The following is a 15,775-nucleotide window of genomic DNA, read 5'->3' as shown; positions in this document are numbered from 1 at the left end:
GAGGGAGAAGAATGGCAGCAGCAAAATAGCAGATCCGATGTTAATAAGACCCTCTAGATGTGTGATGTTTGCCTTAACTTTAATTTCTTGTTTTGGAGGTTCTTCTTGATAATGATTATTCTCTCTTTTACTTCTAGAAATTGATTAAGCCTGGCCAAGACTTTCTTTTTCTTTCTCTTTTTTCCATTTTTCTTTTCTCTTAATTTAAGGTTCCTATATTGTTGAAAAAGTCACCAGTGAAATATTTATATTATAAACTTCTAGATTTTTCAGTCACATTTGAATGTTTGAGTGTATGTATTATATAGGGTATATTCAATATATACTCATTATTAAAGTCATTGATCACATTAATTAGCAGATGGAGGTCAAGGACTCTATAAACATTCCCTTAGGAGAAGAAAAGACCAATGAGAAAGCATGTAGAAATATATATTGGTTTGAGAAAGCCTTGAAGGTATGCAGGAAAATAAATATTATGGCTTTTTATTAAACTGAAAAGAATAATATAAAGTGATGATTCTCAAACATGGTTACACTTTTAAATAGATTGGAAGACTTTTTAAATAACCTTCTCGTGATTGGTCCCCCACCCATGCCAATAGACTCAGCATCTTTGGGAAATGGGTCACTGTGTTGGTATTTTTAAAAATTTCCCCAGATGAGTCTAATTGCTGTCACAGTTTTAAGAACTGTGGGCATTGTGTTAAGATCCTTGGGTGTTAGAAGAGAAAGACTGTCCTCTGCTACCGATGACCTTGGGTGAGGTGTGACAGGTAGCTAGCACTCGACTTTGACTGACACTGGAGTCGTCTGATTCCTGGGAGCCACCCCAAACATTCTGATTTCAGTTGTCTGTGGTGCTGCCTGGGCATGGAGCTATTTTAAGTGTGCTTCGGATAATTCTAATGTGCAGTCAACATTATGAAGATGGGTTTCCTTATCTTTGATATGAGGAAAATATTTCATAGTTTTGTTTTGTTTTTGATCATGATTTAAAGAAATAATATGTATGAATCATTAATAGAGCCAATAGGCTTATCATGAGCAGTTAATAAATATTAGTCATGGTTTTCAGCTCTGGGTAAGTGAGATCTATACAAGCACACTCCAAAATCATGAAGGTTTGCCAAACTGCAAACATAAGAGCTAATCTATACTTTAAAAAGTCTAAACTCACAAAGGACTGTATGATGGGAAGTTTTTAAAATAGAATAGGGGTCTAAGGCATAACGAAGTTTTGCCAAAGTTTCAGAATAATTATTATTCCCTTTGAAGAAAATATTTATCTTCTGAAAAAAGTATTGGCTTGAGATGTATGAATATGAGGGTTGAGGACTCTAGTGGACTCAGCTTCATTCAGGAGATGGTTGAAATGGGATTTTTGGTGAGGAAAAACTTGAGTTTTTAAAAAATAAGTCCTTCTGTTTGTAAGTCCTTCTGATTTTAATTTGGCTATCAGTAGTGATGTTTTTCTATCGTAAAATAAAGTTCACTAAAAGCTTAGAAGATAAATGGTGTCTCATAAGCCCCCAAACTTAAGCACATAAATAAATAAAAGTCAGTGCCAAGTCTCCCTGGGACTGGCTCAAGTTGGCTGCTCTAAAGTGCTGCAATATAAATAGCCATGTGCTATTAGTCATGGACTATTATCATCATCCTTTATGGACCCAGACCTTTGCCATCACCAAATAAGTTCCTTTCCCTCCAGGTTGGTCACTTCTGCCTTACCTACAGGCAAAGTACTATCTTCTCAAGGAATTGATATGGTGACACTTCTGAGATCAAAATCTTTCTTCAACTAGGTCTCACCTTCTTACCATTCTCATCACCTCTGTCCATTCAGTTATGAATCCATCGATGGACTGATCCACTGATGAACTCAGAGCCCTCGTGATCCAGTCACTTTCCCCAAACCCTACTTCTGAACATCACTGCTTTGGGGATCAAACCTTCAACACTTGAGCCTTTGGGGACATTCCAGATCATACCACCCCATGTAGCTAATGAGAAAATTGAGGATTGGAGATAGTAAATAATTTGGCCCAGGACACATAGCTAGTAAGTGATATACTGTCATTTATACCTGGATTTGGTTCCAAAGCTCGTGTTCTTTCTAGTGTCATACACTATAAATTTCTCCTCATCAAACAGTATAATTTCAGTTCTTCTTGATGCCCTTAAGAATTTCTAATGCTGCTTAAATAAAGTCACCCTGATTATGGCCACCATAACCAGTACAATTGAGATAACCTCCTTTATTCTAGTTCTCTAAGTACATTAATTAGAACTTGTCAAAAATATTTTTTGGCTTGGGGATGATTTCTGTGTTACTAACATTTCTATTTAAGTTTAATATACTAATCTCTGTCTCAAGATGAGGGATTGCTCCATTGCCCTTCAAAGAGCTTGCTAAAGATTTTGCAGCAAATATATGTCCATTACCTTAAAAGAAGTCAGTGTTCAGTAAATATCAAGTCACTTCCTAAATCCAATCAAATATATCAGTACAACTGGAGATTACATAGACATATAGTATTTGAAGGAATTTATATTCCAGTGGTAACAAGAACATGTTGAAAATCCAAGGAATCATAATTTTCTTTAATTCTTTTAAATTGAATTGCTTATGCTATTTACATGTAGTACAGTGCTAGATACTTCCATTTGAATTTGTCCAGTGGAAAACCTGAACCACAAAGGAGCTAGATGGTCTGATTCAGTCTCCTGGTGGGAGAAGACACAAAATCCTGGCTACTGAGGTCTCCTGCTCTCTGGCAAGCTGTGGGGTGAGGCTGATATGTGCGTCTGGATATTTCCCCTTTGTGAGTGAGATCTAGGGAGAAATTTTCAAATTTTGATTAATATGAGTATTTATTGGACTTCTTGGGAATATCCCGAAGTTTGATAATTAGAAGAAAGACATAGTGAATTAGGTAAATGTTTAAATGAACTGTAACACTCTGAACTTATAGTTAAGTGACTAAGTTTTCTTTATTATGATACCCTAGACTAGTTATGCTATGCAGACTTATATGGACAGGTATTTTGGGTTATTCTCATAATAGGGCAAGAGGGAGATATTCAACAAGGATTTACTGAGGCTCATCTTGTGTTGGATTTAGTGTGAAAAAGGCAACATCATGAATCTTATGGAACTTTTGGTCAAGGAGGAGTCAGGATAAGACAGCAATGATCAAGTAAACCATTAAGTAAACATGTGCTATAAAGAAAATAAAGTAGGAAAATAATCTTAAGGATAGGGGACTAACAGAATGATCAGGGAAGTTATCATTTAGAGAAGCATTATGAGTTGAAACCCGAGGGGAGAAAGGAACCAGCTCTGAAAATTTAGAAGGACTATTTTTTGTAGCCAGAGCAGCAAGTGCAAAGGACTTGTGGCAGGAATGAATTTAGCATGTACAGAGAAAAAGGCCAGTGTGGCTGGAGCAGGGTAAGAGAGGGGAGTAGAGTAGAAGAAAACAAAAGCGGTTCATTGCTGGAGGCAATAGGAGGATTTTGACTCTATGAGTGAAGTAAACAATGGAGTTTAGTGTAGTAGTGTTTCGTTTTGAGAAAAGTTATGTTTTGAGATGATAACTATGTCTCCTGTGATGAGAATAGACTATAGAAGATCAAGAGTAGCAAGGGTATAACATTGTCACTTAGGAAGCTACTAAAATAACCCAGGTGAGAGAGAGTGAGAGAGAGAGAGAGAGAGAGGGAGGGAGAGAGAGAGAGAGAGAGAGAGAGAGAGAGAGAGAGAGAGCGCGCGCTTGGAAAATTTGGCAGCTGTGTTAAGATATGGTCAGAGTTTGGATGTGTTGTAGTAATATCTTTACATGAGATAAAAATCAAGAAGCATTCCAAGGTTTTGGGCTTGAACAATTGAAAGTTTTATGTTGCACTTGTCCAAAATTGGGAAGGCTGCCAGTGTAGCAGTTTTGGGGGAGGATTCAGAGCTGAGTTTTGGGCATGTAAAGGAAGAGGTGTCCAAGTGGAGATGTCAAGTCAATGATTGGATATAGAAATCTGGAGTTTATGCAGAGATCTGTCCAAGAGACATTTGGACATTGATAGCATATAGGAGTGTTTAAAGCTGTGGGATTCACTGAGATCCCAAGGGTGGGCTAGGCCCTGGAGATGGGATGGAGGACAGACACATAGAACCATTCTGAGGCTTTCTCTCCAAGATGAGTCCAGGAAGATTCCTGGAGTCTGTGGATTATGAGATCCTTCTTTCCTCCAGGATGATTTGGTTTGATTTCTATTTTTATTGACCAGTCTCTAGCTTTATTGTTAGTTTTCAGTATTCACTTAATCTTAAAACTTCATTGATAGTTAACACAAGGATAAAGAAATAATTTTAAGTGATTGGGACCCATCTATGAATTTTGAGGTATCTCCCAAACCTGAGTAAGACATGTATAATATCAAATGAATCCAAAGTGTCTCTTCTACTATAATGCTGATAGAATATTTTTTATTTAGCAAAATCTAGGAGTAAAATAAAATCTGCCATACAAGACTTCTTTGACATTGATTTGTTGGTCGTTTCATTGATGGAGTTCCCTAGTCTAAGTTTTGCTTAGACTTGAAAGATGGTAGACACACATGGAAAATTTTTAACTTAAAGAGTTGAACACTTCTGTTTATTAAAAGTTGTGTTTTCATAATATGTTATCATTGTGAAAACAAATGATAGCATATGGATAAATACAAGTTAAAAATTAGAAACTTAAATCTTCTTGGAAAACAAGGGAGTAATATCTCTCTCCTTTTTCTTTGAGAATTCACATTAGAAAACTTATAATTGTACAGACTTTCTCCCTCTTTGACATGAATATAAGTTCTTTTGAAGACTAGATTGGCATTTGGTCAGCTTTATTACTCAGGAATGTCTATCTTAAGGACCTAGGAGCCATCTATCTGAAACGTAAACATCAAGGGAGATAGTGTCCTACATCTAGTTTCTGCAGAAAGGTACAAAGTTCCTTTGGGGTTGGGGAGTTCACCTGTTATGGAAATGAGACATTTATTTATTTTTATGGATAAAGTCAATTAGTTAGCACAGGCGGTCACCCTAATTACCAGTAAGGATAGAATGAGTAATATGTGAGAAAGTGTGTTGTCAAGACATCTTATTTGAGGACTAACTAGTTATTATCTTGAAAATATTTAAGTAATCAGTTTTGGTTATATAAAAGAGTGAAGTTTCTTTCTGTCTTTGCAGTGTATTAGTAGATTGCCTGTGATGTACTTGTTTAATTCTTATTCAATACTCAAGCTTTTTTTCTCTAATATTTTTGTAAAGTAAATTTCTGAATTGGGAGAAGATTGTCATTTTAGTTACATTTCCCTAACATTAATTTCTGATAATTTAAAGCAGATTTCAAATTACTGACATGTTTTGGTTCTCTAAAGTCCCCTTTCAAAAATTCATGGGTAATTCATTTATTTGGCTATTTTAAATGACTTTTTGTTCCCAAAGCTAGAATTGACATTTAAAGACTGAATTTTTCTTCTCTTAGGAATAATTCTAATCAGTCACTACATTCTTTTTTTTAAATGTAATATTGTTTATTTAACTTCAGAAACATTTTTCAGCATTCTAAATATACAAAAAATAACATGACATTGCAAATTGTATTTAAGTACAGAAGATTCTTGAACTTTAATTGATGCAGTGACTCTTTGCTGACAATGAAGAGCCCTATAATTTGTTTGAAAACAAAGTTTAAAATCTACTGTTCTTAACTAAAAAAAATTCAAATACTTATCATGCCAGTTGACTCCCTTTTTCCATAACTAAGAAAGGAAGCAGAATGCTATATCACTATATACAAAACCAAGACAATCTAGAGTTAAATGGATGCCCACTGCAGTGTCAGCAGATCCAGCCTTACAGTATAAGCCCTAAGCTAAGGCCCCTGCAAAAGGCATCTTCCCCCAGAGCCTCAACGACAAGCAAGGGCCAGCAAGAGTTTGTATCAGTTGTTTTGTTCTTTTTACAGACTATAGATATGAATAGTTGATAACTGAGTATGTATAGCCAAAAACCATAGAGTTAACACCACCTTACAAATTAAAAAAGAAACATCTTCAAATGCCTTGTCACACCAACAGCAAAGTGCACAGAGAACATGAGAGCTCACGTTCATTTAAAAAATGTTTAGAAATATGTACAACTTTAATACAGTTTCAGGGTGCTCTGGACACCCAGAGCCACTTCATGTAAACCACTGACAATTTCTAGAGCACTTGGAGAGACTACAATATGATCGTGAACAAATTTTGTAATTGAACCTAATGAGAGTTAACAGACATGTCTCAAATAAGATGTGTCAATCATGGCACTCCCATACTCTAAGATGTTCACAGGAGATGGATAAACAGTTTTTTATTCCTCCTCCTCCTCCTCTTTCTTCTCTTCCTCCTCTTCTTCATCTTCCTCTTCCACCTTTTCCTAGGCAACTTTAGCCCAGGACCCTTTGCACCATCAAACTTTTCTTTAGACTTATAGTCAGCAACATCCTTCTTGTATTTCTCTCTGGTTTTGCAGACTTAGTGATACATGGCTGCTTTCTGCTGTCACTTAAGTTATTCCACATCTCACCCAGCTTTTTTGCCACATCTCTAATGGAGATAGTAGGATTTGTGGACTTGATCTTGGGGCAGAATTCTGAGCAGAATAAGAAGAATCCAGACAGTGGTCTTTTGGGGACATTAAGGTCCTTTTTCTTCTTGCCTCCATTAGCTGGTCTGTCATCCTTCATTTCCTGATCATAGCATACTTTATCTATCTTTGCTATATTCATCAAATTTAGATTTCTTTTTCCCAGACATTGTCTTCCACCTCTCAGAGCACTTCTTGGAAAATTCTGCGAAAAATGACAGGGACTTCTGCATTTTTCTTTTCATGTTCTTCTCTTCAAGTCTGCACAGAGAAGGTATAAGCAGACATCTTGTCCTTTTTTGTCTTGGGGACACCTTTAGCCATCCTGACTGTATTGTTTGCTAGTCTGGGCAGTGCAGGGCATGATGTGCAGCCAATCACTATATTCTTGGCATAATTAGTTTTTATTATTTTATTTTTAAATGTTTGTATCACTGCATTATAGTTATACATAACTATAATATGAAATGTTAATTTGACATAATTATGCATGCATGGAGTACAATTTACTCCATATCAGTCCTCAGTCCTTCCAATTTTTATTCTTTTGAAATGTTATACTCACTTTCTAAAGGTAATCCCTAAGAAGTTGGGTGCAGTGGTACACCCCTATAATCCCAGCAGCTCGGGAGGCTGAGGCAGGAGGAGGTGAGTTCAAAGCCAGCCTCACAAACAGCAAGGCACTAAGCACCTCAGTGAGACCCTGTCTCTAAATAAAATACAAAATAGGGCTGGGTATGCAGCTCAGTGGTTGAGTGCCCCTGAGTTCAGTTCCCAGTTCCACCCCCTCAAAAAAAGATAATCCCTGAAAGATGTAGGATCCTATTAAGCTTATACTGTTGGTGTATATATTTGCTTGGTAGTGCCATAACAAACTACTACAGATTGAATGGTTTAAATAACAGAAACTTATTTTCTCATGATTCTGAAAGCTGGAAGTCCAAGATCAAGGTGTCCACAAAATTATTTTCTTTTTGGCTTATAGCTGGCCACCTTTTCCCTCTGTCTTCATGGGTCTTTTCTCTGCACCTGCCTGTGTCTTTCTCTCCTCTTCTTATAAGGACTCCAGTCATGTGGGATCAGGTCCCACCCTAATAGCCTTGTTTTAATTCAATTACATCTTTAAAGACCCCAGCTCCAAATGGGGTTATATTCTTAGGTACGGTGGGTTAGGACTTTAGCTTATGAATTTTTGACATACACAATTCATCTCATAATAATGTATATATTCAAATTGTTATTCAAATATGTACAAAGGTAGCTTTATCAAAATATTCTGGACTCTTGAATGTGACTTTCATTTAACATGGTTTTTAAGAGATAAACATTAAATATTCCACTTGTCTTAGCCACTAGAACCAGTAACTCTGAATTGATACTTTCAAAAATTGATACAAAAATATTGATATATTTTGTTTTTTGTTTGTTTCTAAGAATATAGGGTTGTTTTTAAATAGCAATATAGGTCGCTTATGTGTTTCTTCAAAGAAAAAATAAAGTGTTTAACAAATTAAAAATTTAAAAAAAATATAAACTGTTTTATGAAAAATGTACCCTAAATCATAAAATGTATCCAGGTAATCTAAAAATGTACCCCAAGATTTTTTTGCAGCCTCAAATTAGCATAGTAAGTTACCTTTGAAATATAGCAGAATAAAATATCTTTTTCGTTAAGTTCCCCCCTAAATCACATGCATATGAAGTTCTCAAATGGTATTAATTAAAACTCATATGTATGGGGGAAACCATACCCTATGTATACATTTCCTGACCTTTGCATATAATTGCATTCATTAAGAAATCAGTGCTTGTCCCCCAAGCATATTTTGGTGCCCCACAAGGTGACTTGCCACCAGGTCTTAGCCTTGGAGAAAGGAGAAGAAGGATGAAGAAATGTTAAAAGGTGGACATATTTTCTCCTCAGACATTATATTTGTCTCCTTCTATTAGATTTATTTTTGGCACTCAGAAGAGCACATCCATATGGGGAACATTTTAAAATTGCTTGTGAAGACCAGGCACGTATCCAAGAGGAAATGTAACCTTGCCTTCAGCTGGCATATTGGATCAATGCACTGTAAAAGATCATGTTCAGTTACCTCATTTTTTTTGAATTAGAATTAATGGCTCATTAGTCTTGATCATATCAATATTATAACACCACTTACATTTGATAGAAAAGGGAAGGAGGCTGATGGAGTGCACTTACTCCCTTTTACTCTTAGTGAATAGACAGTGTGCCAGCCTCGGGGAAAACCAGCAAGATCATGGAGGGTGGCCCTTTTCAAATAGGCTCCATTTAGGGCAAATATGGACACATTTGTATGAGGCTCTTGGAAGAAGAGTTAAAAGGTTCTAAAGGTTTGGGTCACTTGGGACATATATCAGTGTCTCCCCCTACTTTAGACAGCTGGCCAGAATGGCGGAACCGGACACCCTTAGCATTTCTTTGGCCACATGTTGGACCATATGTTGGAAACTGAAAAAAATAGGCATTAAGAATCTCCTGGACATCTCTTTCTTGAGAAATCCCATCTACAAAGGAGCATATGTTTATTCAAAGCTCAGAGAAAGATGTAGGTTGAAGATTTTTAAATAAAAATGGGAAATATTGCCAGGTACATGATGATATTATTTAATTATTTAAAACTTTCCACCTTTTTAGGCTCTAAATTATGCCAAAAAAAGAAGCAGTTACCAAATTGGCTCTAAAATCAAAGTAAGGCAAAGAGAAACAAAAACTATGGAAGGAAATGCTAGACCAGGAGTCAGCAACTGTAGCTCCATCTTGACTTTGCCACTAACTAGCCATGTAACGATGGGAAGTGGGAATTGTTACTTGTCTGCATCTCTTTTTTCTGTGGGAGCTGTCCTCCTTCCACTATACACATACTTTACTGGTCTGTACACCTACAGCATTGTGAATTAGTATCTTAACTTGCTGGCCACAGTAATTGTCTTAAGGATGTATATATGATCTTCATGCCAATTCAGGTTAATTAGTGTCTTCCAAGGGATTTTTTTTTCTGGAAAAAAAAAATAATAAGAAAACAGGCCCTTCACTTTCACTAGGATTATGAATTGCAATGATAATCTAACCTGGAAGCTCGTGGTCTCCATCTTTTCCATATAAAAGTGACCCAGAAGACATCAGGCCTGAGAAACATCCAGAGAGAAGTGGAGCTGGGTGGCAAATATTTAAAGACTTGGATCCCACTAGGCCTGGAGTTGGTCACCCCCGGAGGTCTATTTGTTGCTAGGCAATGTCTTCTAGTTTCAGCTGTAACTCTGCCACTTAGAACCTGACTATTGCGATTCCTACATTTAGATTCATTTCTCCAAGAGTTTCTCATTTGTGAAGGAACAATCCATTTAGTGAATTCCTAACCTTCTTTCCATATCTGAACTTTTTAAGCCTTTAAATCTAAATATTTTGGCACATTTTATATAAGATTTTATTGCAATAATATTTATCCTTGAACAAACAATTAAACCCAGAAATCTCCAAAAACTTTTTTCAATTATTTGAGACTTTATATGTGAGGTTAAATTTATATTTGTTTTAACAAGTGAAGTGTTTGATGAGAAAATTGATAGTATAAACAGTATCACAGAGTCGCATTTAAAACCCTTTTAAAAATCAAACAGCTTTTAGAAGAGAGGGGGAGATGATAAAAGTCTAACATCTATTCATTATAGTATGTCTAAGTGTTAAATATAGCTATTATATCTACTCTAAAGCAATAAAACTAAATATTTTTCTAAAAACATAATTAATAATTAAGACTAGGCAATCCCTCTAGTTATTTCGGTTCTCTGCAGCAATGAACACACAGTGGAAGTTCCATTGCACAAATATCCTAGACAAATTTTTTTTCTTTCATCCTTCATTGGCATGTCTTCATTCTGGCAAAGAAATAGAATTTGAATAGAGGACACAAAATTTCCCCTGAGAATAAACACTGAAGAACTCAGGATGTCAGTAAAGATTAACCAGCATGATTTAAAAAATAAATGTCCTAAGTTCAGTCTTATTTCATTGGTACTTCCCCAGTTTACTTAAACGTAGGCAGGGAAAAGACAGAATTAAGAAAATATAAGTGTTCTTCTTTGTCCTAACCTTCAGGATGCCCACAAAATGCCATTTTTGATAGCTTTGAAATATGATGTTGCTCCACAAAACAAGCTCGAAAGAATTGTACCAGTTGGCAATTGTAGTACTTAAACATTATTTACTGGCACACTTAGCATCCCTTCCTGATATGGGAGTGTGGATTGGGAAACTTGAAGCTCACAATAATCAGAGTGGGGGAACTAGACTTGAGTAAGCCATGTACGGTTTGAAAACTCAGAGCTTTTGATGATGTTATTGCAGTAGGCTTGCACTCTTCCGACTGAACCAGCTGTGAGGAGGGGCCTGATCCCCCTCTTCCTCCCTGTACCCTGGAGTACCTACTCTCATGTTCACTATGTTGGAGTCTTGCTGTGGTGTCCTGTGAGTGCTTTGGCTGAGGTTTTAGAAGAATGGCCTTGCTTTAGTTGTGGGGTCTCTAATGTATTGTCAGGAACCAGAGGGGAAAAACGATAATCTATTTTCTAATGCAGAAGTGACTTAGGAAATCCCTGATGGAAGGTTCATCTCTGACTATTTTTGAAAGTGTTTTCCAGTGCTAAATTATGAGTAGATTCTGTGGTTTGAATGCCTCTGCAGAAGACGTCAGAGATGAAGCATCTGAGGAGTGAATGGATATCTGTGCATTATCAACTTTGTGTGGCTCTGAGGAGGCAGATAAAAAATAAAGATGACCACGTTCAATTCCTAACAACATATCTTGCAAGCTTCCTCTTCATAAGCTGTGAATGAATTCATCCAACAAGCATTTGTGAATTCCCTTTGGGGTTTATAGCCTTGTGTAGGTTAATAGTTCTCAAACTTTGGGGTGCAAAAGAATCACCTGGGGAGTTTATTAAATTACTAATCTCTAAGTGCAATCCTCAATAATACTGATCTTGCTAATTTGAGGCAGTGTTTAAGAATCTGATTTCCATTTGAGGAGTTCATAAACATGCTTTTCTCCCTCACACTGCTATTTTAGAGAGAAAAGCTCAGTCATAATGCCCAGAAAGGGTCAGTTGTCTGTGAATGTAAAATGCACGATGGCAAAAACTCCCAGAAGATCAGATAGTGCTACTGAGATACACAGCCAGGCAGATTGTCAAGTATCACGGGCTAGGCTTAGACATGAGAGAAGTTCATGAAGGATTTTAAAAGTAACTGGAACTTTAAAGAAGTCAACTCTGATCCAACCATTCCTTTTTTTTTTTCACATGAGGAGAATGAGAGGCAGAGACAGAGAGGTTAAACAACTGGCCTATGGTCACTTAGCTGAGTTGAATGTCAAGGACTGAAGGAAGAATTTTCTACCTTTGTGTCCAAGACACCTGACCTTATAAGCAGCCCTTGAAAAGTTTGCTCTGGATGCAATGGAGGAAGGTACAGAGAGCAGTATCTATTAAAGTGACAGGGGAAAACATTAATGAAATAGCTAAATAAACCTATTGTTTCTAGATTTGGATTAGTAAAGCGGAAGAGATGTGTCCATAATTTTCAGTGATATGCAGATAATGAGCCATATGGAAGGAAAGGATCTTCCAGGATTTGATTCTGTGTAGATTTTCTTTGCTGAGTTAAATGTATATAAATAACATTATACTAACTAATAATTACTGAATACAATTAGCTTTTTATATGAATAAACTCAATCTTCAAATAAAACAAAAGACCCTACAGGGCACAAAGTACTATCTCTAATAAATGAGGAAAATGAATCACAAAAGGATTAAGAAATTTGTCAAAGTTTGCACAGCTAGTAAATGGTGAAGTGTGGATGCAAATGAAAAAGCTATTGCTGGGTCTGGTGGTGCATGCCTGTAATTCCAGCAACTAGGGAGGTTGAGGTAGGAGGATTGCAAGTTCAAGGCCAGCCTTAGCAACTTAGTGAGGTCATAAGCAATTTAGCAAGACCCTGTCTCAAAAATAAAAAATTAAAAAGGACTCAGGATGTGACTCAGTGGGAAAGCACCCTTGGATTCAATCCCCAATACAAAAACAAAAACAAACTAGCTTTCTCAGTTCTTGCTAAACCAACATTCCATAAAGAAACTTATAAACCTGCACAGAATGGCTTCATGCTTAGAAAAATAGCCAAAGTACTGAATGATAGGATCAGGATTTTGAAAAGGTCCTGAGAGGTCGAAATTAATGACTTAACTTAATAAGGATAAATGCGAAATCCCACTTAGGTTAGGAAATTATCTGCATACATATAAGGAGGCCAGCAATTCCTGGCTTAAAAACAATCCATGTGAAAAAGATTCAGGGTTTCAGCTGACTTTATGCACATGAAATATAATGTAAAGTGGCTACCAAAAATCATATGCAACTTAAGGCATAAGCCACAATGTAGATGTGTGTCCGATTGCATTTTCAAAGTTAGGTCACAATCAGAGAATTGGAAAACGATTTTTTCAAGGAGACAGACCAGCAAACTGTATTTAGAAGTGGAAATCTTTTGTGCAGTAAAATGGAGATCTGTGATTTTAGGCAGTCTATTGTCTATAGTCCTCCTCCTCATTCTTCTTCTCTCTCTCTTTCACATCATGCCAGGACCTTTGTTTTTTTTTTTTTTTTTTTTTTTTTTTTTTTTTTTTTTTTTAATGTATCTACACACCCTCACATCATTTTCTGTGGTCCAGTTCCACCTCCCATTCTGTGCTCTGACCAAGGGGCAAGTCCATGACTCATACTGGACAGTATTCCTTCTTTTGGTGATTTTCATCTGTTCATGAGAAAAGATGTTTGGAGCAGAAACATTCTGATACTGGCATCTTCAGGAAAGTGCCTGAGTGTGTGTTACCAAGATTTCTGTACATTGTCATGGTTCCTGTGTTTTTTTAAGGCTGACAGCTCAATTTCAGGTACTTCCGCCCGGAGCTTTCTTTTTGATCAATCAGCCCTTTCATTCAGATGACATCAGCATTTAGGGCAAATCCTACAAACAGTAGTTTCTATCTCTTTTCCTTATCATCATGTTCCTTCACTTCTCTGTTCTTCTTTAGAGAAGTGCTGGATCTCAAACTTTGTGAAACAGTGAATATAAATGTGGTGAGTGAATAGAAATATGGAAAGTAATTTCTTCTTAGCATATTTAATGTAGTGACAGTATGTTTCTGCACTGTTTTAGGTACAGGAGGTTATGGGTCTGGCACCAGACAGGTGGAGACAATGAGAAAATTATCATGAACATGCAAATAGATGAAAGAAAAACTATCAAGTTAGACACAGGAATTTAGATAGGCAAAATGTAAACACTCTAACTGAAAAGAAAAAAACAAGCATAGAAAAGAGGTAACATTACAAGAAGAAAAAAACTAAGAGAATGATTATGTATTGTAGTTTATCAGTCACTTTTACAGATTTTCTTTCTTGCTAATGTGAACTATCTATAGTATTATGATCCCTGTTTTCTAGGCAGATATTCAGAAGGCTGGACAATTTGATTTGCTCCAAGTCTTAAAACTGTGATTGACATGGGTAAATGGTCCAGCAGTATTTGCTAATCTTACACTATCTCTTCCTCCCAGACTCCTTCCCTTGCTCTTCTGGTTGTGAATCTCTATTAAAATTGTTTTGGAAAACTCTCAGCTTTCCATTTCCTTTCCTTCTTTAAGCATGCACCATACCTTTCATTTTCTTTAGAACCAATTGCAAAACTCATCTTTCACTCATGAGAAAAATGGCCCAAACCAGGTCAAATTGTGCATTCTTTCTCCAAAGCTTTCTTTCCAAACAATGTCTCCCAAGTCAAGTTTGCTATTCTTGCAGATTTACTGCATGGAAAACCTAAAGTATCCAAAAACAGCACCATTGGTCATTCACTAATATCCCTCTTGTTCAATCAAAATGCAGGTGACTGCATTCTGGCCAGTTCTGTGGAACTCCAACATGAAATCAAAGCCTGTGGTTCCTTGTCCCTGTGACTGAGCTTTCAGAGGCTTAAAGAAGGGAGCCCTTCTTTAGTATTAGACAGAGATTTTTCTGAAAGCAAAAAAAAAAAAAAAAAAAAAAAAAAAAAAAAAAAAAATAAGGCCCAAGAAAAGAAAGCAACTGTGTTGGGAGTAGAGTTTGTATTAAGTACCTGACTCCAGCTGGGAACAGTGATATGTGGTTGTTTTATAAATTAGCCACATTTGAATTCTAAATCACTACAGGTGCAGCAGAACCTTTGATATAAGACTAAGCTTATTTCCCAACAAACAAAATAATTGCTTAACATTGGTGAGTTGGTGGGGAGGGGGCTGTGGGAGACTCTGCTCTTTGAAGAACTATACCTGCTACCCAGATAATATTCTCAATACCTGACAGTACAAAATAATGGTATTGATAAGATGAATAAATCTGATCCTGGCTATTTTATGTCAAATTGGTAGAAGACAAATTTTCATGCAAGTATGCAGAAAAGTAATAAACCTGCTTAAGGAACAAATTTAATGGTTTCTAAGACTATATATTTCTAATAATTGTTTATACTTTTAATTTAACACGATTATTCCTAGCAGGAAGCTTGTTTCAAGTGGTGGAAAGATTGGAATAAAACTGAAGATTCAGAGTTTAAAAAAAAAAAAAGTTTCCAAGGGAATTCAACATGATTAGATACAATTCCTATCATATTAATTTATTTGCCTCAAATAATTTTTTTGTAATAAATCTTGAGTAGACTTTATTTACTATCCCCCATTCTCCCTCAGGCAAGAGGGAGGTAAAAAGGGAGAAGGAGAGAATTTTTCTATGATTTTTTTTGGTTTATTACAAAAGGCATTTCCACAACTTAGAATCATTCATTTTAGTTCTAATTTAAGAAGTTAAAAACATCAAACTTTAACCTAATGCTATTTTCAAAAATCAGATGAGTGTTTCAGGGCAGTCAGTAGAAAGGTACTGTGAGCAGTTTGGGGAGGCATCAAGCAATGGAGATAATTCTTTCTGACTGTGCTTTGGTTCACGAGGAATTAATTCGGACTTGTCTGGCTGAACTCTCA

The 15,775-nt window shown here is 36.3% G+C and overlaps 1 pseudogene across 1 annotated transcript; it reads right to left on the bottom strand.

Annotated features, from left to right (window-relative positions):
* Positions 1-6,400: 6,400 nt before the first annotated feature.
* On the bottom strand, positions 6,401-6,846 carry LOC306660601 (high mobility group protein B3-like; annotated as a pseudogene). Its single transcript has one exon. The product of its transcript is annotated as a high mobility group protein B3-like (transcript).
* Positions 6,847-15,775: the final 8,929 nt, after the last annotated feature.

Source organism: Sciurus vulgaris (assembly GCF_902686455.1).
Source record: "Sciurus vulgaris genome assembly, chromosome: 4".
NCBI classification, from domain to species: domain Eukaryota; kingdom Metazoa; phylum Chordata; class Mammalia; order Rodentia; family Sciuridae; genus Sciurus; species Sciurus vulgaris.
This window is presented reverse-complemented; position numbering and strand designations above follow the sequence as displayed.